Source organism: Rosa rugosa, chromosome 7 (genome assembly GCF_958449725.1).
Source record: "Rosa rugosa chromosome 7, drRosRugo1.1, whole genome shotgun sequence".
In the NCBI taxonomy this organism is placed as follows: Eukaryota; Viridiplantae; Streptophyta; class Magnoliopsida; order Rosales; family Rosaceae; genus Rosa; species Rosa rugosa.
In genome coordinates this window covers 29,383,865-29,393,781 of record NC_084826.1, presented here as the reverse complement: position 1 = coordinate 29,393,781, position 9,917 = coordinate 29,383,865, and the positions used below count along the sequence as shown (strand labels likewise).

At 43.4% G+C, this 9,917-nt stretch overlaps 1 pseudogene; it reads right to left on the bottom strand.

The window, feature by feature from the left end:
• Positions 1-5,768: 5,768 nt before the first annotated feature.
• On the bottom strand, positions 5,769-6,667 carry LOC133723144 (protein COFACTOR ASSEMBLY OF COMPLEX C SUBUNIT B CCB3, chloroplastic-like; annotated as a pseudogene).
• Positions 6,668-9,917: the final 3,250 nt, after the last annotated feature.

Genomic DNA, 9,917 nt, shown 5'->3' with positions numbered 1-9,917 from the left:
GCTCAAGATGATAACATGACTGAAGCTGCTACAGGAAATGCTGAGGAGGACAGCGCCTCATCTCACAAGGCACCAAAACCATGAAGATCTTCTATTGGAATAGTAGGGGCAGTGCTTGGCCGAGTTTTGTAGCACAGTCCCGCTTCTATGGTAGCTCTTTTGATGTTGATGTGCTCTGTATCGTAGATATTAGAGCTGATGCTTCTATTTTAAATAAAACTAAGTGCCTTTCTTTTGATGGTTCCTTTGTTGTTAATTCTAACGGACAATGTGGTGGTATGCTAATTCTTTGGAAAACTAGGATGGTTAATCTTACTGGTCATTACCCCTCATGACAGATTTGTGCATTGTTTGATTTCTGACCTAACCTCCAACTCAAGTTGGTTTACTACCTTCGTTTATGCCTACCCCCAGAAAGATAGACAGGCTGCTTTTTGGGACACCCTTGCACAGTTGAAGCCAAGTAACAATGAAAAATGGCTTCTAATTGGGGACTTCAATAGTATTACTTCTCTAGATGAAAAACTTGGTGGTGCGCAGACCATAACCAATTATATGCTTAACTTTGTCAATTTTCTTAATAATGAAAACCTTATTTCACTGGATTCGATTGGCATGCCTTTCACTTGGACAAACAAGCATAGTGATGATACCTTGATCTATGAACGGTTGGATAGGGCTTGTGTGAATGCCTCGTTCCTGAATGCTTATCCAAAAGTTGTTCTGGAAAACTTGTCTATTATTGGGTCTGACCATGGTCGACCTATCTGCTTTACTGTCAAGGTTAAGGAAAAAAGGATGCCTAAAGCTTTTAAATTTGAGGCTATGTGGCTAACTCATAAGGATTTTAAACCTTTTGTTGAGAGCTTCTGGAAACAAAGGTTGAATGATGACCCTCTTTTAAATTTCCTTACCATCTCAACTCAGTTTACTCACTAGGTTTAATACTGGAATAAAAATATTTTCGGCAACCTCTTTGAGAGGATGGAGGATTTGAATCAGAAGTGCAATGATATTCAGTTACAATTAATGAACTCTCCCCTCTCTGTCTATTTGTAGGAACAAGACATGAAACTACGACAAGATTTGATCAAGTGCTATCAGGACAAAGAGATTTTTTGGGCTAAAAAAGCTAGAGCAAATTGGCTTAATTTAGGGGATCGGAATACAAAGTTCTTTCAGACACACGCAAGCATAAGGAAAAGAACCAACTTCATTTCCAAAATTAGGAGCTCAAATGGCAATTGGCTGACTGATCAATGAGACATTACCATGACCATAATTCAAGATTTTAAACAAAGATTTCAAGCTCTTACTTACCCTAGGCTTTCCACGATGCAGGCTTTTACTTCAATTATTACCCCGTGTATTACTGATGAGGATAATGCTTTTCTTATGCACTATAGGTCACTGAGGAAGAAATCTGGGAGGCTGTTAATTCCATCGGTGCTTTGAAAGCCCCGGGGCCTGATGGTCTTCAAGCCATTTTCTATCAATCTTGCTGGCAAGAAATCAAAGACTCCATTATCAGAATGGTGAAGAATTTTTTCAATAATGGTAATTCTCTCCACCTCATAAACCATACAAATATTGCCTTAATTCCAAAGGTAGAAACGCCTGAAAAGGTAAGTGACTTTAGACCTATTAGTCTCTGTAATGTGGCCTATAAGATTATCACCAAATTGATCATTAAAAGGCTAAAGCCTTTACTGGAAAAATGTATCTCTAAAAATCAGGGGGCCTATTCGCCCCGGGAAGGGCTATCCAAGATAACATTCTCATTGCTCATGAGCTTTTTTCAGATTTTCAGAGAAAAAAAGGTAACACTGGAAGCATGGCGGTTAAAATTGATTTAGAGAAAGCTTATGATCTCATTAACTGGTCTTATATTGCTAGCTGCCTTAAGAATTTTGGCTTTAATCAAAGGTGGATTGACTTGATAATGAACTACATCTCCTCTGCTTCTTTCTCGGTTTTAGTGAATGGTGCAGCTAATGGCTAGTTCAAACCTAACCGTGGTATCAGACAGGGTGATCCGCTATCCCCTTATATCTTCATTTTGGCTATGGAGCCTTTAATTAGGCATTTAAATAACCTAGCAGTTAACCATAAATCACATGTTGGTATCTTATCTTCTCCTCTTGGTTTCAGGATTTCTAACTTGATGTTTGCAGATGACTACCTTATTTTTGGAAAGGTTACCAGGAAAGGAGCTAAAAATATTATCAAAGTTATTGATGCATTTTCGGAAGCCTCAGGTCAAAAGTTCAATTTCCATAAATCCTCAATTTACTTGTCCCCTAAAATGTCTAACCTTATTAAGCAGGATATTGTTAATATTCTGAATACATAGCAATGATAGCATAAAACAACCATTGGTAAGTACTTGGGAATTCATAATGTCATTTTTTGGAAGGACCCTGTTAATGCAAAAGAACTTCTCTTATGGATTTCAGGGAAATTGAGTGGCTGGAAGAAAGGAACACTGTCAAGGGCAGGTAGATTAACTCTGATTAAATCTAATCTGGTTGGTATGCCAAATCACGTCATGTCCTGCTTTAAGCTATCGCAGAGGATTACTAATCAAATTAATGGATCAACAAGCTCGGGACTTTTTCTGGGGATCTGATATAAAGTGCCCGCCAGTGGCGTGGGACAAAGTTTGTTAGCGTAAATCCCTGGGTGGATTAGGAATCAGACCTTCTACCTTTTTCAACAAGGCTGCTTTGGCTAAGTTGGCTTGGAAAATTTGCAATGATCAGGACAATTGGTGGGCTCAAATTGTAAGGAAAAAATACTTGAGGAAATCTTCGTTCTTTCAGGTAAAAAAGAAACAAACCAACTCTATGGCTTGGAAGGGGGTTCTGGAAGCAAGAAAACTTGTTCTCAAAGGCATGCGATGGATCATCGGAAATGGTAAGACTGTTAACTTTTGGTCTTTTAACTGGGCTTTTGATTTCCCACTCTGTAACTTACTCACTGAAAACCAACGATCGATTATCAACTGGAATGAAGTAGTTGCAGACTACATTGATAATGGTAGGTGGAACAAACACAGACTACTTCATTATTTTGACTGTGGTGTTGTGAACCAGATAATTGGGATCCCTATTCCTGTCACTGATCAGGAAGACAGCTTTGTCTGGGGACCTTCTTCCAATGGAAGGTTTTCAATTAAAACTGCTACTTAGCTATAGTTGGAAAATACGCAAAAGCATAACCATATTGACCTTATTGACAAGCTTTGGAAGCTTTATATTCAGCCAAAGATAAAGGTCTTTGGTTGGCTTCTTCTGCGTGGTAGATTGAAAACTAGAGACCGCCTGTCTAGGTTTGGGTTAATTGATGATAATACTTGTCCCCTTTGCAATAGTGATAATGAAACTACTGACCATCTTTTTGGTTATTGTGATTTCTCTAACCTGACTTGGAGACTTGCAGACTTGCAGGCTTGCCTTCATCCATTGATTGGTCTGAGGGCTATTACTAGGTTTTTAGAAAGATGTTCATCCTCCAACCGTATGATCAAAACCTGTTTGCAAAGGTGATCACTATTTGCTAGCAGATATGGAAGGCAAGGAATGATAAGATCTTTCAAGGTAAACTTACCACACCCCATATGGTTCTGGCAGCTTCCTCAGCTGCTCTAAACTCTTTGCGCCAGTTAACCACAACCACGAATCAGTCCAACTCAAATTCTGTTTCTGCGGACATCTATTGGAGCCCCCCCCCAGCTCAAGGTGCAGTTAAGATCAATTTTGATGGCTCTGTTAAAGTAAAGTCGGTAGCCACTGGATTTATAATTCAAGACCACTATGGAAAACCGATCATTGCAACTGCAAAGAAAATGGGAGTCACCACAGTCCCTATTGCGGAAGCAACTGCTCTCATAAATGCCCTTATCACTGCGCAGGAGAAAGGTTTTACCAAAATTGAAGTGGAAGGAGACTCCAAGTTAGTCATTGATGCAGTCAATGGGGTCTGCCAACCACCATGGAGGCTTCTGAAGCTGATCCAAGATATCAAAGCTTTTGCTTCTAAGTTCATTTCTATCTCCTTTAAACATGTGCTTAGGGAGGCTGTAGCGGATCTTTTTGCCAATCTAGGTCATGGTTGTCTTGATGGTTTACTTGGGTGGATAGATTTCCAGCTGAGGCTTCTAGAGCTCTGCTTTTCGACTCTGTAAACAATGGTTGCCCAAGGGGCTTCCGCCTTTCTTAAATTTTATAGTCTTTTCGCATCAAAAAAGACAACGAGATCTTACACACATACAAGCTGAAGACGACTCAAAGGGCAGAATCCACCCCCCCCCCCCCCCCCCCTTGGAGGATCCAGAAGATTATCCAAGACATAAGAGTGATAAGACAGATAGCTTCCAACTTCGAGGTTATTACCTTCCATCATGTATTCAGGGAGGCGAACTTTGTTGCTGATGCTGTAGCAAATCTAGGCCATAGCTCTATAGATGGTTTTCAATGGTCCACTTCTTTACCGAGAAGTGCGTCTAATGCTCTCCACTTTGATGTTGTAAACTCTGGATGCCCTAGAGGCTTCCAGCTTTAAATCATAGTTTTTTCGCATAAAAAAAAAAAATTATGAATCTCACTTCAAGCAAATTAATTAACTTCCAGTACCCCAACTCTCCAAATTAGCGTATGGGAAAGTAGAAACCAAATCAGCGTGCAGGTCTTCCTTGGTGATCTGCTGGAACAAGTCAATCTCAAAATCCTCATATATATGACAATGTAGCTTCTACGCTACACTTACTCGTTATGGTTTCTTCACTCGTAATATATATTGTTCGTAGCATGCTGCATGTCAGGACAACTAGCCCCAATAGCAATCTTTTAAAGAAGTAATCATTGTTTTTTTTGGTAACAAAGAAGTAATTTGTCGATACTAGTTAAACAAAAATATCTCTTTCCCTAAAAAAAAAATAATAAAAAAATAAAAATCTCTTTATAGTCTTGAACATCTATTTTATGTTTTTCGATCAACAGCAAGCTGTTAGTGGCCTTCACAGATTCCGTTTGGCCATCCACTGAACTAAAATCTGAAGAGAAATATATAAATGAATTAGACTGAAAATGATCGACTTAGATTCTCTAGAGAGCATGGATTACTTGAGTTGTGAAACTTCATGCTAAACTATCTACATGATTCCATTCCTGCACCATTCAGCTGAGATTACATATTTTCTATTGATTTATTGTGTTCCGAAATTCATAATAATACCGTTATAACGGGTATTTGTTCCTTGTTGAGTGGTTTTCACTCCTCGATTTGGATTTAGCTTTAGACTAGCTACATGCATGCCTACTTACATTCAACCTTGATACACTAGTTCTTCAAGCACTAGCTGCCTATCTATCATATATGATCCATTTGTTCACCGCTTGATGCAGTTATTCAAGCATGGACGTCGCGGATGCAAGGATGTGTCAGTATTAGTGACCATATATATTTTACCTCCTCCAGACATTTGAACTTTTTTTGTGTGCTCTGAATTGATACATAACCCTGTTCCTAGTTTCCTTTTAAGTTTCAAAAGCTTTCTGGGTTGTAGTCCAAAGTTCGACAGCATTTTGCTGTACTTGTATGGGTCATTGTTAACAATGCCATTCTGTTAAGGATAAAATCGTCGCTTCGATTTACATTTTCGATAACAGTTCTCAGACTGTGTTCTTTAGTACCAGTTCATTTTTTTTCATTGAAATTGTCATTGCCATATTTCAATCATATTCAGCTATAAAAGCACTAGACAAAAATAGAACAGCAATGCCATGATGAACTTTATTATTCACACTCTCCCCAAAAAAGTACTTCTTAGATATAGCACAGAAAAGAAATTAAACACATTCTTGACTATACATCATCCTATATCAGTTAACTGGTTGAGATAGACGCACAAGTAACCATTGTGGACCTATTAATATCTCATTTAGGAAACTAATCAATCCAAACAAGATAACAGGGGTTACATCCACACCCCCTAAAGGTGGGATCAACTTTCGGTTGGGATGGGAGAATTGGCTCTGTGGGAGCATACGCTATGACATATGGGAACTTTCCCACAGGAATCTTTGGGTCCGTACCGTGACATCACTATTCATACAATGAACAGAAAAGAAAAACAGAGCCAGAAAGGGTCCTAGAAATGCAATGGCCAGCTTTGTTGTAGCACGGTCCAAATCTGCCACCACCAACTTGTGCATTAAATTTGAGACAGCACTATGTGATGTTTTTGGCATGTCAATCACCCTGAGAATCTCACCGAATGGGTATCAAATGGCTTCCCAGAAATGCTAGGAGAAGCTCCAATTTCAATCAAACATGAGGTGGAACATTGTGCAATTACATGTCCTTGCCTTTAACTGGGACACCTAAAGCTTTCCTGCATAATCCAGAAGTTAAGAGTTACTTATTAGTTGCTTCTATCTCCACGACTACAAGGTTACCCTATCCAAGTTGTTTCCAAAAGGAAAGTAGAGAACTTTAATTGATGTCAAAATAACCCATTCTAAAGAGTAAAGACTCAATGAACATGATTGATGATTCTCATGAAACTGAAATTAGGAGTGTGTAAGAAAATTTTCTCAAACAAGGACCAAACACAAATTGAATTGAAACCAGAACTGGGTTCTTACAGTGATTGTGGGATTTCCATTCTCGGATATCCTTATCCTTGAAGGCCATCCTGCAACAAATTGAAAAGCAAGAGCCAGAAACAATGAGGTAATGAAAACCCTAGACAGAGAAAAAAGAAAGAGCCTTGTGGGTTTATGTTCAGTCTCAAATTCTTGAATTGCAAGAAAGCTAAGGGAGCTGTACACACTAGGGAAGTCTCAACTAAGTTTGGCACTATCGGCTGGGCCCCATCGGTACCCCCAGGTACTATGCCATGGGCCGGGTTCACAACCCACCATGGCGGGACTCATATGGGATACCAGCCCGGGCACCCAGGGCCCGGGACAGGCCAGCACAGCCCAACGATTTGCACAGCAGGGGGGCTGATATGGCATCAGAGGAGCAACCTGTGTCCCACATCGAAGATTGGGGAGACTCCTTTCCCATGCTCGAGTATAAAGGCATTAGCACAACCACCTTTTACGGGTAATAACTCCTTTGTCCACTATTTACTTACTATACATCTATATTAGCTTCTCACTCAGGCATCGGAGAGGTGTAAACCGTCCGGTACGGTTTACCCCTCTAAGCGTGTGTTCTTGGTACAGGATTTAGGAGGTGCATCGGTACCCCAGACGGTATAGCATTCTGTGTGAGGTACCCGGAGAAAGCCACCAGAAACATTGGCGCGCCAGATAGGGGCCTACCATGACTGAGCCGGAAGGAACGGCAGGAGAGGGTAGAAGTGTCGCTCGGGCACTGATATTCTCTCCGGGTACTTCATCAGCAGAAGCGCCAGGTGTTGAAGAAATTCATGGTCTCGGATCCTTGGACCCGCATGTCCCGGGCCAAGTGTCTCCGGTATCGGAATTGGAATCCATGCGGGCGGAGATAGCAGCCTTCAGGGAACAATCCAGGATCGATCGGGAACAACAGAATACCGATAGGGAAACAAACCGCCTTACGCAACAGAAGATGCAGGATCTGGAAGATGAAAACACAGCGCTGGCCCGAGCACTGGACCGGAGGCACCAGCACAACGAGGCGCTCACCCAGGCCCTGGCTAGAGCATCCCAACCAGCAACAGGCGTGAACGCTGCCCAGCGGGTAATCCAAGTACCGGTAGAATTATTCCCGGAAAGCTTGAGGCATCTACCACCACCACCGTTACCACAGCCAGTACCGAATATCCCCCCGGTAACCGACGCAAACACGGCATTACTTGTGCAAATGAGCAACTCTTTGCATGCTCTGCAGGCAAGGGTGCAGGCCACAGAAAACAGGGACACCTGGAGGGCCATGGCCACCTACGAGGACCGCCCGGGTCCTTTCACCCAACAGGTTAGAGGAGCCATTCGAGCGGATATGTCGAAGCCACTGAAGATTGACTACACGGGGGTTGGAGACCCCTACCAGCATCTACAGGCCTTCCGCTCGCAAACAAGCGCCAAGGGATATACGGATGAGGTGTGTTGTAATATGTTCCAGGAAACCTTGTCAGGGGAAGCTTTGAGTTGGTTCTACGAACTGCCGGTCGGTTCTGTAGGGAATTTGAAGGAGTTAGCTGACAAGTTTGTAGCTTGATTCATCTTACGCACCGATGGGATACACACACCAAAGGGCCTGTTAAAAGTCCAGCAGGGAGAGAATGAAACTTTGAAGTCTTTTGTAAATCGGTGGCAGGCGGCTACCGCCAAGTGCCGGGACCTTAATAAGGAACTGGCCGAGCTGGCTTTCAGGAGAGGCTTAAGGCGCGGAGAATTTCTCTATGGGATTAACCATAATCCTCCAGCCAACTACGACGAGCTGATGGCCACTGCCATCAGACACGCCCAGGCCGAATTCGAAACCTACGGGGACACCCCCAGACCAGAGCTAAGGGTACCAACCCCGGCCTCGACTGTAAAGGATGAGCCACGAAAGAGGGAGTGGGCCCATAGTCATGACAGGTCACCCCATACCTCGAGCAAAAGAAGCAAAGAGTCCTCATCCAGGACTAACAGTTATGGGACCACTCACCATCAGCGGGAGCCAAGGGTACAACAGGCCCCGCGAACACCACCACCCCCCCGGTATGAGGTGTTCACAATCCTTAACGCTTCATACGAGACTATTTGGAACGAAAGTAAGGATGAGATACCGGGCCCACCCCCAAGGAAGTTCCCGAAGAGTAAACTTACCCAGCAAGATACCGGAAAGTTCTGCACTTATCATGAGGATGCCGGACACAATACCAATCTCTGTGTTGCTTTAAAAAATACTATCGAGTCCCTTATCCAGAGGGGCAAGCTCCAACGGTACCTGCCTGCTAAGGAGATAGGAGCGGTGGACGTGTACGGCCAAATCTTCACGATCCACGGTGGGGGCCCGAAGGAATTACATCCCCACAGGAAGAGGCGAAATTCTAGTTTCGGTCATCCGGAAGTTTTCAACTTCCACAAGGCCCCGCGGCAAGACGGTGGTACCGGATGGACATCGGTGACATTCCTGCAGGAGGAGGAAGCCGATCTGAAGATGCCCCATGATGATCCCTTCTTAATCACGCTCCAAATGGACCATTATATAATGTCCCGGGTGCTCGTGGACACCGGGGCCTCAGTTAGCGTATTATTTCGCGATGCGTACAAAGCTTTGAACAGAGGGAGAGCCAAGCTGTCGCAGGATAATGAACCCCTCATTAGTTTTTCAGGGGATATCGTCCAACCTCTCGGATCAGATTACCTATCGATCACGGTAGGCGAAAGCCCAAATTGTTCAACCATCAAAACAGAGTTCATCGTGGTGGACTGCGTCTCATCCTATAATGCTATCCTAGGCCGACCGGCACTTTGGCGTCTGAAAACCTTCATTGCAGGTCACATGCTGATGATGAAAGTGCCAACCCCGGTCGGCATTGCTACGATCCGGGGTGACCAGGCCGCAGAAAGGAAATGCTATTCATTGACCGTATCTCGCGGTAGGGGAAAGTCTGAGATGTTGCCCGTGGCTACTAACCCTCTGACGGACAGGTACGAGGATCCCAGGGATGATACCGATTCAGACGAAGAACGGCCCGGTGCCGTAGAGGACATTGAGGAGGTGGTGCTATCAGAGCAGTTCCCGGACAGGACTGTTAAGATAGGTACTAAGCTGTCTCCGGTTATCAGGGAAAGGTTGATCTCGTTCCTCCGCTCAAACTCATCTGCATTCGCCTGGTCATATGAGGACATGCCCGGTATACCAATGGAATTAGCCACGCACAATCTTAGTATTATCCCTTATTCAGCACCGGTAAGACAAAAGAGGAGGGC